The 17,532-nt window shown below is 41.7% G+C and overlaps 1 protein-coding gene across 2 annotated transcripts in view; it reads left to right on the top strand.

The window, feature by feature from the left end:
* Window positions 1-2,147: 2,147 nt before the first annotated feature.
* Window positions 2,148-17,532, top strand: part of unc5cb (unc-5 netrin receptor Cb) — a 111,552-nt gene continuing 96,167 nt past the window's right edge. For both annotated transcript variants that reach the window (XM_061294028.1, XM_061294029.1), the window contains exons 1-4: window positions 2,148-2,262; window positions 3,013-3,086; window positions 9,515-9,772; window positions 10,239-10,289. The gene's annotated coding sequence lies outside the window, so the exon portion shown is untranslated. The remainder of the gene's footprint in view (window positions 2,263-3,012; window positions 3,087-9,514; window positions 9,773-10,238; window positions 10,290-17,532) is intronic.

Here is a 17,532-nt window from a genome sequence, read left to right on the forward strand (position 1 = left end):
CACCGTTGACTGTTTGGAGCTCGTCGTTATGGCCATGGGCCTCGTTTTTAATTTTAGCGCACAATCGTTGAGGTGAGGCCTCGGGGTGCAAATGCTGCACGCTCACACTTCTTCTTAGCTGTTATTAATGGCGGGTTAATGAAACGATGGAGAGCACTGAGGTACACCTCTTCCGCGCATCATGATATCAGCTGCGCTTTGAGACTTAGGAGTTTCATCCGGCCGTTTTTTTTTTTTTTTACTTTGACAAAGTTGAAATCTTAACGCTGTGTGGTGGCAGCAAATCAACTACTACTAGTATGACAAAAAGTGAACACTTGAAGAAACCTGTTTTTAACTTTCAGCAGAGGTTCAACTTGACATAGATGGACATAGATGTGTCATTAGACCCCAGCCTGGAGCTCCCACGGTCGCCCCCCCCCCTCTCATCCGTCTTCATTAAAACAGTGCTCTCTGAGCAGATGGTCATTAAGAACACAGCACCCCCAACCAAACATTTTTTTTTTTTAGCACATTACCTAGAGGACACCCATCACGTGTCTGAACACCAGAACATCTTAGCTGACATACCACCTGCTAAGATATTCCAGCAAAGAGCCAGTTTTTGAAGAATATCCAGAAACCTTCTTGAAACTATATGGAAAGTTTAATTGACCAATAATACATAGCCAAATTTAATTTCAAAATATATACCACACAGTATAATATTTTTACGGAGCTACTGTTGCGTGTCAGACAGACATCAGGTAGACAGGGACGTGCGCACCGGGAGGGGGGGGGGTCAAAGGTGACACAGCAGAGCAACGGAGAGCGCATCATTTGTCTTGGACTGATTGTTATCCTCTGCTGTCGCCCTAACAAGAAGGTGACGGGTATACATCACACACGCACAAGATCACGAAAACGCACACACACTCGGGTGAAGAGGGCAACTCGCTGCCTGTTAGTTACCGACTGTATGTGGCAGGACGCTTGTGTATTCCGCAGCGTTCCCTCAAACAAATAGCCTCATTAACGTGACCTCGAAAGGCAAATGCTTCCCGAAAGTACCCCTAAAAATGTACTTCATAAAAAAAAAAAGTGCATTCGGAGATCATCCGGCATTTACATATAGTGAACTCTCATTGTGTGTGAGAGGTTTGTTGTTTTCTATAGCGCGAGTCCCAGCTGACCTACATATGGAATTGTCTTTTATTGGACTCAGCCATACCTCCCGAATGATATATATATATATATATACCATCAGGTATGAATAATAGCGGCAAGAAGAGTGAACTCACTTGTTGTTGTTGCGGCTGTTCCCCACGGTGACATGTCTCCTTCGCTCTGAGTGGAAAGTGAGCAATGCTAGCGGTGTACCAAGCAGTGTTGGGAGGGGTGGGCCCACAAATCTCAGCGTCACTCTTCTGTCTTCAGTAACTTTTTTTTTTTTTTTTGCTCTGCATGAGTTAGTAATATCATTAACGTCGAGGATTTTTCTCGGCACCTTTCGACATGACATTAGAGAAAAGTAACCTGAACAAAGTTAAAAAAAAAAAAAAGGCTACCTTATAAAGTAATAATATCCTCTCTTTGTTGACTTGATTTATTCTCTTAATATTTTTATTTCTCACACTGCCTATGCTGTATATTGTAATGCTCAAACCTTTTTTGAAATCATTAAGTTCTGCCAGGCCTGTCATGTTTGCCGTGTGGAATGTGCTCCTGGTTGCCGTGGTAACCAACCTTGAAACCAACCTTGATTGTAGTGACCAATGAAAGATGGTTGTACTCTCACCTGAACAAACGACTGACATTCAATACCGGGAGCTGCATCAATGATTCTGCCGTGACAAAGATCCGCTTGGTTATGACTGGCAGGGTCGTTCTGATAGTTTAACGCCAGTAAGATAACTGATACATTTTGACTCAGCCAATCAAAACCCAGCATATTGATTTTCAAACAGTTCAGCTCGTTCTGGTCATATATATTATGATATTTAGAAAATTCCCAAACGTCCAAGATAACATTTCTGTCTAACTCACATTTTACATTTAAATAATTCAATTAATTGCAAAATATTCTTCACTGCGTCTCCTACCTCTCTTGCATAGATGATTAAATGCAAGTTTTCTTGACTGTCCTTTTGAGATTTATTTCCTCTTTCACCTGCAGGGGGCAGTATTGGCACACCAATTGCTTGTCAGCCGTGGGAGTTGATGGAGAAACTCAGCAACAGCCTTCCACATTCTAATGAGATCCAATACGACGCTGTCAAAGAGGTATTAATTAACAATATGCTTGTTATGATGCTTGTAGTCTGCACAATTGCACTGCAGCACGGCAAAGTACAATTTTGGAAATATTCCTGCTCCACAATGTTGTTTTTGTAAACTTATAATTCTTTTTTTTTTTTTAACAGCCACTGATTCAATTTTTTCATTTCAATCTCAACGTCAATTTTTGAAAAATTGCTTGAAATAAGGCGTCCTGGGCCAAAACACAATCATCAAGCAAACCCAGTTAAAGGAAAACAAACCTTGTATACTCAAAATCATTTGCCATGGGACCTTTAAGCAGTGCAGCTTGTCCATCTTTCATATTCAAAGCACACATCCGGAACAGATGAAGTCGACATATTTGTACGACAGACCAGTTGTCTTTTGCCTCCTCGCACCAAAAAGCACTCCTTGGCTCCCCTCCATCTTCCAAACCGAGTGTTGTGTTTTCCAAATGTCAGAGAGTAACAGGAGGGAATAGCTTCAGAAGCTGCGGGAGGAAGAACATCGCACGTGTTCGCTCTTCTAGTCAACATCCAAACGCCCGCAGCAGTGCCTTGGCGCATGTTCTCCTGCAGTACTAGACAAGCCAAGTGTTGCCCCCCCCCTCTTTTTTCTCTTCACCTTTCTTTGCAGCCCTCACATAAAAGTACAATATGTCGGAGGTAAAATTCGAGGGAGATGATTCATAAGCACAGAGTTAAAAGCTCTGCGGCGGAATTAATGCACTAATAGACTCTCTACCACTCACAGGGATCCATTTAGGCCATCCTGGGTGTCAGGACAGACCGATTCCCTTGGAAGTTAAACTGCAACAGTCACTTAAGGTAATGCACACACACACACTCCGAGCAAGCACCCGTGATTAATTAATCTACTTTTGATTTGCTAATAACGCAAGGTCATTGGGAGCTGAGTCAATCCTTTTAAGAGGGCCACACTTAAGTGTGGGAGATGTCAGAATATTGGCGTCATTGCTCTTAATAACCACGCGGGCGAGGGCTACGTTAAGCAAGTTACACTCTTTCGACTAGTTCTCGTTTTATATCACTCAGGATCAGCTATCTACCTATTCAGCTTTTTTCCATTGATCCACCTCCTCTGCCTCTCGTCTGTCACATGATGGAGATGAGTGTGCGGGAGATGTTCTTCTGAGCATCTTCCGTCTCTATCCATCAATCCAACGTGAACATCTCTGACAACCTTTGCGGTGAAAGTAATGTCCTCTGCGGGCTTGGCTTCTTTATTCAAGCCTCCCTCGGTGAAACTCTTAATAAGAAGCACCGTTGACTGTTTGGAGCTCGTCGTTATGGCCATGGGCCTCGTTTTTAATTTTAGCGCACAATCGTTGAGGTGAGGCCTCGGGGTGCAAATGCTGCACGCTCACACTTCTTCTTAGCTGTTATTAATGGCGGGTTAATGAAACGATGGAGAGCACTGAGGTACACCTCTTCCGCGCATCATGATATCAGCTGCGCTTTGAGACTTAGGAGTTTCATCCGGCCGTTTTTTTTTTTTTTTACTTTGACAAAGTTGAAATCTTAACGCTGTGTGGTGGCAGCAAATCAACTACTACTAGTATGACAAAAAGTGAACACTTGAAGAAACCTGTTTTTAACTTTCAGCAGAGGTTCAACTTGACATAGATGGACATAGATGTGTCATTAGACCCCAGCCTGGAGCTCCCACGGTCGCCCCCCCCCCTCTCATCCGTCTTCATTAAAACAGTGCTCTCTGAGCAGATGGTCATTAAGAACACAGCACCCCCAACCAAACATTTTTTTTTTTTAGCACATTACCTAGAGGACACCCATCACGTGTCTGAACACCAGAACATCTTAGCTGACATACCACCTGCTAAGATATTCCAGCAAAGAGCCAGTTTTTGAAGAATATCCAGAAACCTTCTTGAAACTATATGGAAAGTTTAATTGACCAATAATACATAGCCAAATTTAATTTCAAAATATATACCACACAGTATAATATTTTTACGGAGCTACTGTTGCGTGTCAGACAGACATCAGGTAGACAGGGACGTGCGCACCGGGAGGGGGGGGGGTCAAAGGTGACACAGCAGAGCAACGGAGAGCGCATCATTTGTCTTGGACTGATTGTTATCCTCTGCTGTCGCCCTAACAAGAAGGTGACGGGTATACATCACACACGCACAAGATCACGAAAACGCACACACACTCGGGTGAAGAGGGCAACTCGCTGCCTGTTAGTTACCGACTGTATGTGGCAGGACGCTTGTGTATTCCGCAGCGTTCCCTCAAACAAATAGCCTCATTAACGTGACCTCGAAAGGCAAATGCTTCCCGAAAGTACCCCTAAAAATGTACTTCATAAAAAAAAAAAGTGCATTCGGAGATCATCCGGCATTTACATATAGTGAACTCTCATTGTGTGTGAGAGGTTTGTTGTTTTGGCGGGTAAATGTTATTTTAGCCTCTTTAGACTCTGTTTTTCAACACTTTCTCATTTACAATTATGCTATTTCATTTGCATTAATTTAGCTAGCTGATTCCCTCTTGCTTTGTAATTTTCTCTTTTTTTTTTCTCTACATTTTCTGAGCATTACCTATTGTAATACATTGTGAGTGACTGACTCCCAAGGGGGGAGACGAAAAAAAAAATCATGTTGGAAATATGAAAAGCAATCACATTTTCTGTATCAGTAAGCAGGTCTGATGTAGCCGGGGGTCATTCTGGCTCTTTGCCGTTGCTTGGGGATGCGTTTTTGTAGCCCCCCCAAGGCTTACCTAGTTAATTAACTTTTCCACCATTTCTCCTATTAGAAGCGTGCAACTTTCACGGCTAAATTCTCCACACGGTGAATGAAACACGTTTTTTTCTTTCCTCATTATACCTTTTGTTTGTGTGGAACACGGCATCACCTCGAACTTGCTGTGTGCTGGAATTGTTGTGTTGAAAACACACAGCAACAATTCAAATGCATTCAAGAGTTTTAACACAATTGAAGCAGTGTAGGAAATCTGATGAAAAAAAAAAAAGAGATGCATTTATGCCAAGCGGCAAACGTTTGAACGCTGTGAAGAATTAAGACGTTCAAGTGCGGGTGCATAAGTGTGATGTAAAAAAAAAAAAAAAGCTTTCACAATCACTTGTGCATATGGACGTCTATATAATGTGCAAAAATAGCTTAATTCCTTTACATTCTATTTGATTATATAGTTACTATGTTTTAGTAAGCATCAAATCATAGTAAATAAAAAAACAATATATCACAAAAATGTTTGAGCAGAGACTGGAATGGATTTAATTTCCATTCATTTGATTGGAGAAAGACAATTTGGGAAAAATAGTCAGTAAATTAAATGAAACTTGTATCTCAAGGCATTGTTCTACTTAGTTCATACTTCATAATTCCGGATAAACGAGAAAATCTCTTCACCGTCGTCGGTATTGCTGGCAAAATACGCAACTCGTCGTCATTCATAAAAACAGACACGCACTTGAGTGAGTGCCTGATCTTTTATTTTCTTCTACCATAGTGCCTTGAATAAAGAAAATAACTGGCTGCGTTAGCTTCATCTTGTAGTCATGACGACACACGTTTATGCCTTTTCGATCGGCATCTTGTTGAATCAATGAGACAAGTGTGCTCCAAATGGAGTCCAAGCGCCATGTTAATGGAGGCAAATGAGCCCCCACCCCCAAACACTCTCTACGTTACGCGTACCATCATCCTCGACGACTCACATTGCGTACGTGACCTCGGCGTGAGTTCAAGTGCCTGCCTTTTTGCATTTGGTCACACAAGGCAAAGGGAAAAGTACATTTCAGCAATGCATAAATTGTAGATAAGACACACGACACCCACCCCGAAGAGCAATTTAGCGGTGCATGCCTCGTAAAAAACGATGACATCTATCAAAACAGGATGTAGGGAAAAGTCTCAAGGTACTTGGAACTGAAATTGAACAGGAAGTCAGCCATTTTGTTTTCAAGCGGCCATTTTGAACAAAGTAACTTGCCGAGCTTTTTTTGCCTACGCCGTCTTTTGTCGTGGCGTGAAAGTCATCTTTCGTGTTATTTAGTTTTCTGCGTGGTTAACTTCTTATGACTCTTCGGTTCATAAATGAATCGGAATTGACTTGATTTCCTACGGGAGCAGTTGCGTTGAACTTGAAAAGTGAAAACGATACACCGACCCCTTTGCACGCCGACGCCCTTGACAAGTCCGTTATCGGCCTGCTCTGTTAATCTTTATCAAACCCGCCGGGCAGGGCGGACGCGGCGTCCGGCGTTTTACGACGTGCAGAGCCGTGGCAGGTAGAGCTGTTGTTCACTACCTTGCGCGGGAATAATAGATCTGTTTAGCGTTAATCAATGTCTCGCGCGGGCTCATTGAGCAGTGCACTCAGCATCCTGCTTTTGTGTCAGAGAGCCTTTTAATCTAATTGGACATTAAACTCCTGTCATTATTCCTCATGCGCCCGAGACTTATTTACGGCGCCGCCGCTTGCTTGTCTTTACCTTTTCATTACAGCATGACAGTCTACATCAGCAAAGTCATTAAAGGGAATGAATCAAGTAGGCACACGCTGACGTGTGGCTGAAATGCGTAATTTAATAAAACGCTCGCCGGGCCCGCACATCATTCATGTTGTTTACGGCGGGTTTACCACGGCCCCGATCAAAAAATGCCAGATTTTTTTGTGACATATAAAAATAGAAAGAAAAGCCTACTAGAACATTTGAATTTGAGGTCACTATTATAGTTATGTTGAGTAATGTCACGTTTGTCTGGGTTCATAGAAAAAAAGAAATATTCCAGTGAGGGAAAAGTAAAAACAAACAATTGTGGTTGCATAAGTGTGCACACCCTCCTAACAAGGGATCGCACCAGGCAGGATTAATGATAAAAAAAAATACTATATATTTTTAAAAAATAATTACATGAATACTTCAATTAAATTAGACAATGGTCTTGACATTTGTAATTTTAAAAACCTTATTTAATTTTTGAACATTAAACACCCCAATTGGGTATTTAATGTGATAGCAGTGCATACTTTTAAACGACTTCCTCTCAATTAAAAATAACAAACACAAAGAAATACACTGACAGATGTGCTTGATTAATTTTGCGAGGAGGGAATTAAGCAAACAAAGATCTGTACACCTCTAATAATTAACCCGTTTAGCACGTGCATTGACATTCGCTGTCTCTCCGGTCTTGTCTAATACAATCGCACAGCTCGAGGGTCTCAAGGAACGTCGTCGTTCATTTCCCGGCGTGCACGTAGCAGCTGGAGATCGCTTTTCATGGCTGTTTAAGCAAGCACTTTAAATGGAAATGTACTTGACATATAAAGAGGGTGTAATCATTGAGTGTTTGAACTCCACTCAATGTCTGTGTCTCTCTGCGATGATTCACCTCATGGACAGCGGACCGGCGCTCTCCCCGCTGCGTCCTTAAAAGCCATTTTTCGATTTTTTATTCTGATCTGAGATTTTTTTTGGTGTCCTCAGCAACCCTCTATTGCTGTACAACAATTACAGCCAGTGAACATTTCATTAGGCTAATATGTCTTGGCAGAGTCGGTCGGGTAAGACACTATTGTGCTGAGCGTACTGTTTTGGTCACATTGCATAGCCATAAAAAAAAAAAAAAAAAAAATCCCAGCCCACAAGCTCCTCAAAAAGCTACGCAATTAATTAAGTGTTTCAATGTGTAACGCCTTCTTGGCAAATTAATTTGTTGCAGGCACGCCAAGCTGCTTGTAGATAGTTGTTTGTGGCTTTTCATCACCACTGCAATTTTGTAAATTTGATCTACATTGGAATTTATAGTGCTGTTCTATCGTATACTCGAGTGATTTTCAAAGTGTCAAAGCTAATTACAGCAAATACGAAAATAAAGTTTCCCAACAACACCATTGATTTCAAAAAGATATCTGACAAAAGCTGCCCACACAATTTGAGCCCATTAATCGACTGGCCAATTTAATTGGGCGATATTAACTTCAATTCTCAGTAAGCCGGACGCTGATGTCAGCACTTTTCTGTCGTCTGATTGGTTTGTCAGAACAATCCAAGTTGGACACTTCTGTAGCAATCTATGCGTTTATACTCAAAACAATTAATCCATTGGCCGATTTAATCGGACGATATTAGCTCTTTTATATTTGGTCAAGGTGATTGTCCATCCGCCCCTTTGCACATAATCGGTTTTACAGGAATGAATTAAACTTCCGAGTCACGGCCCCACTGTCTTCGATATTGCCCTTTACGATAAATAAAATCAGCATCTTCTAAGCCTATAATGATTATTTCCGTTACACTTTTCCAGCTGTTTTCTCTTCGTCGCTGCCTGGAGCTCACTTCCCATGCCGCGACGCTCAATCTGATGCACTTTGCACGGGAAATTAATTCCATTATTAAACACGCCGCACTTCAGAAATTTCAATTAGCGACGGCAGCTTGAGGAAAGGCAAAATCACGTCGCCTGCCCCCGCTGTCGCTCTTACGCATGAATATTGTATCGGCGAAAGTCAAGTGTCCGGAGGTTATGGATGTGTCTTGCGGTGGGCAGATGGCCACAGACAACAGGTCGTCAGATGAAGGCTACTTATGCAGCCATCAAGAAGCCAAATGTATTTAAGTGGTCAAGAGTATTGCCACAGAGAGCTCTCGCACAAAATGGCCACTTTAGTTAATGGGCTTACGAGGCGTGATAAATGGTGGAAGCATACATGAGTGGGCCGCACGCATATACCTGAATTAACACCAATGACCTGCGTGCTTGTTAGGAGGAGAGATGCGCATTGCACAGCGACTTATGCCGTTGATTATTTGTGGATGAAAAGTAAAAAAAAAAAAAAAAAAATCCATTTCCACATTGCAATAATAATTTATGCTCATTTTTAAATCGTATTTTTTTATTTTACTACATGTGGGTTGTAACATCGCTACTCCGATGCTATTTGTTAGCCCGGCAATGGTATTTCATATTGTTTCTTAGCATTAAGCTAAATCAAGAAATGACAGCTTATATTTTGAAAAAAAACATACACATTGTGATTTGGCTAATCAGCCTGCAAGCATATCTATGAAATGTCATGATAAAAAGATAAAACCAATACTGTTTTCCCAGTGTTAGTTCATGTGAACGTAATTGTCAAAAGCATCATCATGATGAAAGCGCATGTTTTTTTTTTTGACCCCATAAAGGACAAGCAGCTCTATTAATTTCTTCATTTGCCATTCGTTTATGTTTTTGCAGACTCGAGCGCTCTTTCCAGTCGGCTACGACGTCCCTCGTCGCCACCCGGCCACGAGGAAAAAGAAGAAAAAAAAAAGGTCAAAGCAATTTATATGTGACACATCGACTTTGATCGCTTTGTCATCGCCTTGGGGGCCGAACTCGCCTCTCTCACCGGTACCGCCGCCTCCAACGGCACGTACTTATTGACACAGACAGATGGGCGCACGTGGACGCGCACGTACGTGCACACACGTCAACTGCAGTTTGCATGAGCAGGTGAGCAACTCAATGCAAGCCAGCCTTTGTTGTGTCTCTTCTAATACAGAAAATAAATAATACAGAAATGTTGATTAAATATATGTACGGAGGAGAATACACTCACTGGACACAACATTAGGTACATTTTATTAATCAAATCAATGAAAGTCTGGACTAACTTGTTTTCCCCCAAAGTGTCTATTATTTTGTAATATTTACCAATTGATAACAAATTTTGAACAGTCAAAGTGATAAGCTCCGCCCATTTCCTCATTCTAACAAAGCGGTGTAATTATCCAATTCGAACACCTGGATTGTTTTTCTTACACAGTGGGTGCACTAAGATACATTTGTCACCGCTAGCCTTTGTTTTTTTACAATAATGACTAAAAATAATGAGGTTAAACAGATTAGAGTAGATTTGTTTTTGTTCAAATCAATCTTTGTGCCAAGTACACAACATTTCTTTTGTTTTTTGCCACAGTCTGCTGAGAGCGCGCTGTCATCAACCACAAGAAGCATCACAAGTCTTGAGGTGAGTTTTTGTGGATTCATTTTATTCATTATATCGCTCATGGCTTTGAAAAAGAATTTAGAGTCAAATGGATGGTATGCTTTATGATAGTTTGAACCTGAAAAAGCTAGTGTACATTTTTGGGGAGGCTTGAATGAATGAATGAATGAATGGCATTTCTATTCATTTCATTGAGGACAGATGGTTTGATACAAACATAGTCACAAAAGGAATTTTAACTCGACACCAAAGTGTCAGTGTACTTCCATTGACTTCATTAAAATGTCAAGATTGTAAAAAAAAAAAAAAAGAAGACACGGCAAATCTACCACCGGCGCGATGTAATAGATGATGTTGTCCATATGTCGTATTATTTATTGGACACATCTGTGCAAGTTACAAGTGACGTGAAGAAGTGGTGGGGGGGTAGTTGGATATTTTCGGGAAAGACCAGGAGGCAGGAGCTGCCTTCATGAATACCCATCACGCCAGTTCCTCTGTGATTTATAGTGAGCGCTGCCAAATAGAGAGGAGGGGTGCCAAATGACCTTCACACACACACGGGGGAATTGTGCAACCGAAACATGTTCACTGAAGAGGTTAATTATCATCATATGGAATAATGAATAATGTTGGCGCAAAACCTCCTGGGATAAAAAAAAAAAAAAAGAAAAAAAAATCATTGTTGTTTATTTAATCATTTCAAAAGCAATATATCGTTGGACACTCGTAACGTCATCACGAAAACGGAATTCATAATCTTGAAACGCAAGTGACCTTCTGTAACGACGGCGATGTTGTTTTGGCTCGGCCCGTCTGCTGCTGGCTGTTTGTGGACAGCATGCTGCTTGTGTCCAGAGGTTGAGTGTCAGCGGATTGTCGTCTTCACCAATGTTCAGCTCAATTGTAGCTTTGTTGGACAATAAGAAAGATCGTAGAATGTCTTGAAACCAAATTTGTACACAAACGGTGGAGCAACACATGTAGACAATATCTACTAATGTATTTTAATGTTAATCTTTTCAGAGCTAATTACTTCTTGAGGTGGCACTATGTAAAAGGTTTGAGAACCACAGTGCTAAGTTTTATTAAGAAAAAAAATGTATAGTACTTGCGTCGTGGCCCCTTCTCGCCGGTGCCGCCTCAGCGCTTTCCCTCGACATCTCCCATCTTCTTTTCCTGTGATCTTTATAACTGCATTAAGCAGTGCTGGAAAATAAGCGTGTCCCATTTGCCAGACCTTTTTACTGGAGGCTCTTAACGCTCAAGTCCACAGATCATGAACCCAATCAAGCTGAGCAATTTGCGTTCAATTTATTACACCCGGGCCGCTTCGCCATTGGTCCGACGGCTCCCCCGGTGACACGGCCGTGGTCCTTTTTTGTTATTGGTCTTTTGATTTATACGACCCATCGCATCGGGACTGGCCAAAGACTAGCGAGAGTGCCTGGTGACCACCGAGAAGAGAATAATGTACTCGGCCATTATGAGCTCCCTTGTCAGCTCGCGGCAATATCATGAAGAAGGAAGATAGAGTGACTCATTCAACTGCAGAAATTCGCTGCAAAGTCACCAAACAGGGCGAAAATGATCAATAAATCGGTTTTACCTTTACACTCGAAAGGATGAACCAGTGTCGACATAAAATCTTAATTCACTCTACAAGCAATTTTTACAGTAACACATCAATTTGCAAGTCTAAAAGTCGTACGTGTTGGCTGTGACTATTGCACTCCAATGCTGTAGGTGGCGACGATGTGCATGGCACAGCCAGAATCAAACTTTGCTTTTCTACTTAGTGAGGGATTTCAAAGTGAATTTTGGACATGGGTTCATCATACAACAGCATATTGACAATATATTTATCAATTTGGGAATCCATCTTTAATATGCTTTATTATGCTAGCATGACTTATTCATGGCAAAAAACATCAGTCCTTTGATTGGTTTGTCATTGCTGTCACTCAAGTCTTTAAAAGGCAATATAAAGTGAATTTGCTGTCTCAAAATGGCTTATCTAAAGCATGTGAGGTTCTGTATAGGCAATTTGCCGGGATGAAAGTACACGGCTTTAAATCTTTGCACCTGAACCTGTAAGTTGAATAAGCATGATAAATGGATTAGCCGTGCACAAAAAAAAGGGTCTAACAATAGACTTTTGTAGCGTGCCAATTCACACGGCCTACCTGAAGCAGTCGGGGGGAGGAAAAAAAAAAAAAAGCATTCCGACGTAAAACGTGGCAGACTGTCTGCGTTGTAATTCCTCTCCTTCAAATCATAAATACAAGCAAAAAGAAAGGGAGGAATGATGTGAGGCCCCAAAGTCATCCGTCAGACTGGCAGCCTTGAAATGGAACAATAGCGTCGTCTCCTCCCCACCTGGGCCGCACGCTGCTTTACTTTAAATAACTCTTGTATTCATGAGATTGCTTCCCACCGCCAAAGACGCCGTATGGCGATCGGACCAAACGCCAAGAAGAAGAGCACAAAGTTTCGCCTCCCAACATGGAGGCATAGCATGATTTATGAGATGCAGTGGGGAAAAAAAAGTTTGAAAAGTATTTTGAAGCACTTTTATCAGTGAAAGTTTGAACAATGGTTCTAATTAGGAAAAAAAAGTGCACTCAAGCGGGAAAGCTGTTTAGTGCTAAATCAGGTTGCCCAAATTTCCCGTAATCAGGCCAAATTGAGAATTAAATCTTTTAGCAACACTAATCACCTGTCAGTCGCTCGCCTTCGTAACATTGCTCGTACATTAAGCTGCTTTTTAATTCATCTCCAGACGGCATTAATGAGATGTGACGCTCCATCAGGTTCTTGTCCTTCTAATTGTCACCCCTACGGGCTCCGTCATTTGTCAAGTGCCCCAACTGTCTGTCGTTTTTTTTGTTGAAAGAAAATGGGCTTGGACTCGGGCGGAGGAATTTGTTGGAGGCGGGGAAATTTTCCATGCAATTTATGATCTGTGAGCTTGAGCTTATCCGATAAATTTGAACAGTCAAGACAACTCCTCCCACTTCTTGGAATTTATTTGTAGGCCTCCATTTAGTTCTAATGTATTGTAACAGCAGCAAGATCCAAATCCCGAACCTCAAAACCGAGAGTCAGTACCACTCACCGAGCCGCCCGCAATAAATCACAGTAGGATGAATTTAAAACACGCGTGGTGACCACCGAGCAAATTGAACCATGCCGAGTACACGCGGCTGTCAAAGAAAATGGTCGCACCCGAGCACCATTTCGCCAATGACAAAATGAACGCAGGTTATGTCAATTTTGACACATTTGCACTGACGCTCGTGTGCACCCAGCCGTAGTCGCCCCGCATTACAGCGAGAGAGAGAGAGAGAGACCCATCTGGTAGCGTTGCAAATGTAGCACTCAGCGGACTCTGATTTCATTATCTCAGCGTGCTCCCCGTGACCCGCCGGAAAAAAAATGACATCTGATTTACCTCAAGATCAATTTGTATGTAAATCAGAATGGAACTGGAGGGCAACCGAGGTGTGGCACAACAAAAGCTGTTTTTTGGGCGAGAGGAACTCCACGAACAACACGTTAGTGAGTTTGCCCATCGAGAGGCTCTAATGGAGCCCATTTTCAAGTGATAGGACCCTTTGGTGCACTGGATCTGCGCACACCATATGGTCCACCCTGGTTCTGCACCAGCGTGTTGCTGGAGGAGATTACACGTGCACAGGAAATTGCTCTTAGGCGACAAATTTATTCAAATGTTTATCAGGAGCTTGTTGAGGAGAATGCTGTTGGATATTCGAGTATTACTTTAACTTACCGTGATTCCTGTGTTGTATTTCTGTAGATTTACTATTAGCAGTGTGCATCTTTTTAATAAAATAGGATTCAGTGCTTTCTCGATACATAGGGTGCAATATGTTTTGGAACGATTTAATTCAGTAATTCAATTGGATAAAATACGGCGCAGTTTTAGAAGGTATGTTGGTTAGGGTTGGGTATAATTTATTTACAAAAAAAAAACATTTTTTCATTTTAAACTTTAACTCAATACATTCAACTTAAGACAATGATGACATTCAACCCCTCCCCAAAAAATCGGCATATAAATCGAGTTTTGGTCATTTTTCTCTGTTGTAAAATTACAAAAAAATGTAATCAAGTATTGTAAAAGAGTGAAATCATATGTCTGTAATTCATACCTTTTTATGATGGAAGCTATCAGGGACCAAAAACAATAGTTTCTTCTTTATTTATTTCCTTAATCAAACTTCCAATTAATCGGTTCAGAATATCTGCATAAGCCTACAAAAATCAATCAATCGTGTCAGGGATGATACTGTTTATCTATAATTTACCCAAATAACTATTTTAAAAAATCTATAAATTAACAATTTTTAAGTTTCCTCATTTCATCAAGGAAATGTGATCTATTTCCTTCTATCCAAATAAATCTTTCAGTTTTCTCCCCGCTGTAAAGCATAATGAATTCACAGTGACATTTAGCTCTTACAGCCACACATGCTGTTCTCAGCGGATACTCAATCTTGATTCATTAATGAACAATGCTTGAGTCCTAATCACAAAAATCCAGAAGAGACTGGAGGTGGTTATCTATAAAAGTGTACAATTTAGAGGTGATCCATATCAAGATAAGTGGACTCCCTTTGTAATGTGTTTGTCTTCATTACGGCGAGTAGATGGCCGCACAGAGTTCTGGACAATCTACTTAAAGCCCGCGGTAATGTAAATAAATGGTTGTTGATGCGATTTGTTGTGGCTAATGTGTGTTGTTTTGGTGGTTTGCTAGGCCGGTCAGGGCCTTTCATTTGTGCCGCTGATGGATGGTGAACTTTCAATGCAATATTATTTATAGAGCACTTTAAAAAGACCCACAACTGAAAGAAAAACAAAGGATAGAAAAGCATAAAATAACAAAGCACGTTAACAACTCTTTGTTTCGTTAAAATTCAAGATGTTCAATGCTATCCAGGCTTTGATTTCAAGATGCAACAAAAGTGGCCTTGAGAAGAATGTGTTCCTTTTGCTTGGCGGGAGATGCAGTACTGTCATCTGCATAAGAGTGGAAAAAAAAATTTTTTTTTTTTAGATGGAACCCAAAGGCAGCAAAATAATAAAAACAGGGGCCCTTAAATTGAACCCTGTAGAACACCATAAGACAATGCAGCAGAGTGGGACGCGGGGCAATTCTTTTTACGCTGTCTCCAATTTTTGCCTCTAGATCCATACATTGTAAATCCATCTTTACAGACGACTAATTTTCGTCGCTTTAAAATGTAATCTCTGCTTTCATTAACCTTCTGCACATGCACACACCTTTGCCTATAAATTATAGCTTGGGGTAGTTTGTTCAGTGATCCAGCCAGTCACTGCCAATTTTCCATTCTCAGGGCTGAGGCCATATCACAAAGGTTCTTTCTATTATTAAATGGCTCCATCATCTCAGCCTGACACTGATGGTGGACACCACCGATGACTCGCAAAACAAGCCAGGCAGAGGTTACTGTACGATTATCACGTCCATCCCTCATTTGTAGTCAACCTGCAGTCTGTGATGCAAATGAGAAGAAGGCCAAGTTGTCAGATTGTTGCGTCCATATGCTTCTTTCGAAGTTCCCCCTGTGTGGCGCCGAGCCGCCTAAAGGCTCTTCGCCTCTCGACGTCAGTGCTCTCCTCGGGTCATAAATGAAGCACTTTAAACATGGTGGCCCATCGTGTCCCCTCAGGCCATTTAATTCCTCAGGTAGCTTTTGACTCCAGGGATAACTGGCCTTGCCTGCAAAGTAGACTCTCATATTAGCACACACACTCAGTGGAGATTGAGAACTGACGATGACCTGATTCTCTTTATATCGCCCATAAATTACGCCATTAAAACCTCCTTAAAGGCAGAGAGGATTCAACATCTGCTTCTCAAGGCTGCCAGAGCGCGCCGCGCCGTCTTTGGCCCATCAGACAACCGCGACCCGTCCGTATATACAGTATGCATGTGTGTGTGTGTGTGTGTGGGTGTGTATTGCGTTTATTATCTGCTCCCTGCTCAGGAGAATGGACGCCGTGAGCCATGCGGTGTGTGATGGACTGCTAAAAGTTCCCTGGGAAAAGAAATGAAATGGATAGACACTATTAAAACGAGGCAACTCAGTTCAGCCACGAGGGATCAGTTCTGCTATGAAACATAAAAGTCCCACAGTGGAACGTTACCTATTGAAAGCCACTCGCACGTAAAACGAGAATATGATGTCCGCCACAAAAAAAAGAAAAAAGGTTGATTGTGTGAAACAGGTGGAAATTTTAAACCTAACTTCTGCCTTCTATATTATTCTGTTAAATGACTGTGTGTGTTTGGGAGGGGGGGGGGGCTTTGTAGGCACTTCTCATCTTTGCCGTTTTTTTTTTTTTTTTTTTTTTGGGAGGGTGTGTCTAATTATTGCATGTTAAATGAGCATCTGGCAAATGGTGCATATAATGATGCGCTTGCATAGAATTAAGTGGCCGCCCGTCCTGCTGCTCATGCCGCTGCTGCTGCTGGGGGACGAACACGTAAATTGGCCCCCTTGTCTTCTCCCCTCCACTCATCCCTCATGTTTTTTTGGGGGACGGCTGTGAACGCGAACAGAGTCGTGCCTCCGGTTCTGTCGGGATTAATGACACCGGGCTGAGTTCAACTTTGCTTTATAGCCCTTGTCAGTGGCGTAGAAGAGGAGGGGGTGTTTAAAAATAGCTAATTAATTACCTCCGCCAAGTACGTAACTTCTATTGGACAGGTAAAGTAATACTTTGCCGATATTTTGGTGCGAAGGAAATAAGTTGAAGAGGTGCTTCTGCTAGACATTTTAAAGCATGTCCAATCACTATGTAGTGCTTTGGCGCCAAAGCCTTGTCTAATCGTAAAGATTTGCTTTGGCGCCATCTTGTGACTTCTTGCTGCCAAGGAAATAGATTGAATACAAGAAGTAAAACGATATGTTTTTAGACTCTGTTATCAAAGCTAAGTGCATTATCTGAATGATGAGTATAAAAACTTCCGTGATTGACATTTGTCTTTCCGGTCGGGTTCCGCTTTCTTGCCGTTGATCCTCTTCGCTTAAATATCAGCGGGGATCCTTTTAGCCACGGCTTCGGAGAAAAGCTCAGACAAGGTTTGCTGACATTTATATATCTGAGAAGAACCTTTATAAGTTCTGAAAGGCTGTAATGGGCCTGTCTGTTTAAATGTCGTAACATCAAAGTTCATTAGAGACACTTCAGTGGCCTAATGTAGAATGCA

This window comes from Syngnathus typhle, linkage group LG12 (assembly GCF_033458585.1).
Source record: "Syngnathus typhle isolate RoL2023-S1 ecotype Sweden linkage group LG12, RoL_Styp_1.0, whole genome shotgun sequence".
NCBI classification, from domain to species: domain Eukaryota; kingdom Metazoa; phylum Chordata; class Actinopteri; order Syngnathiformes; family Syngnathidae; genus Syngnathus; species Syngnathus typhle.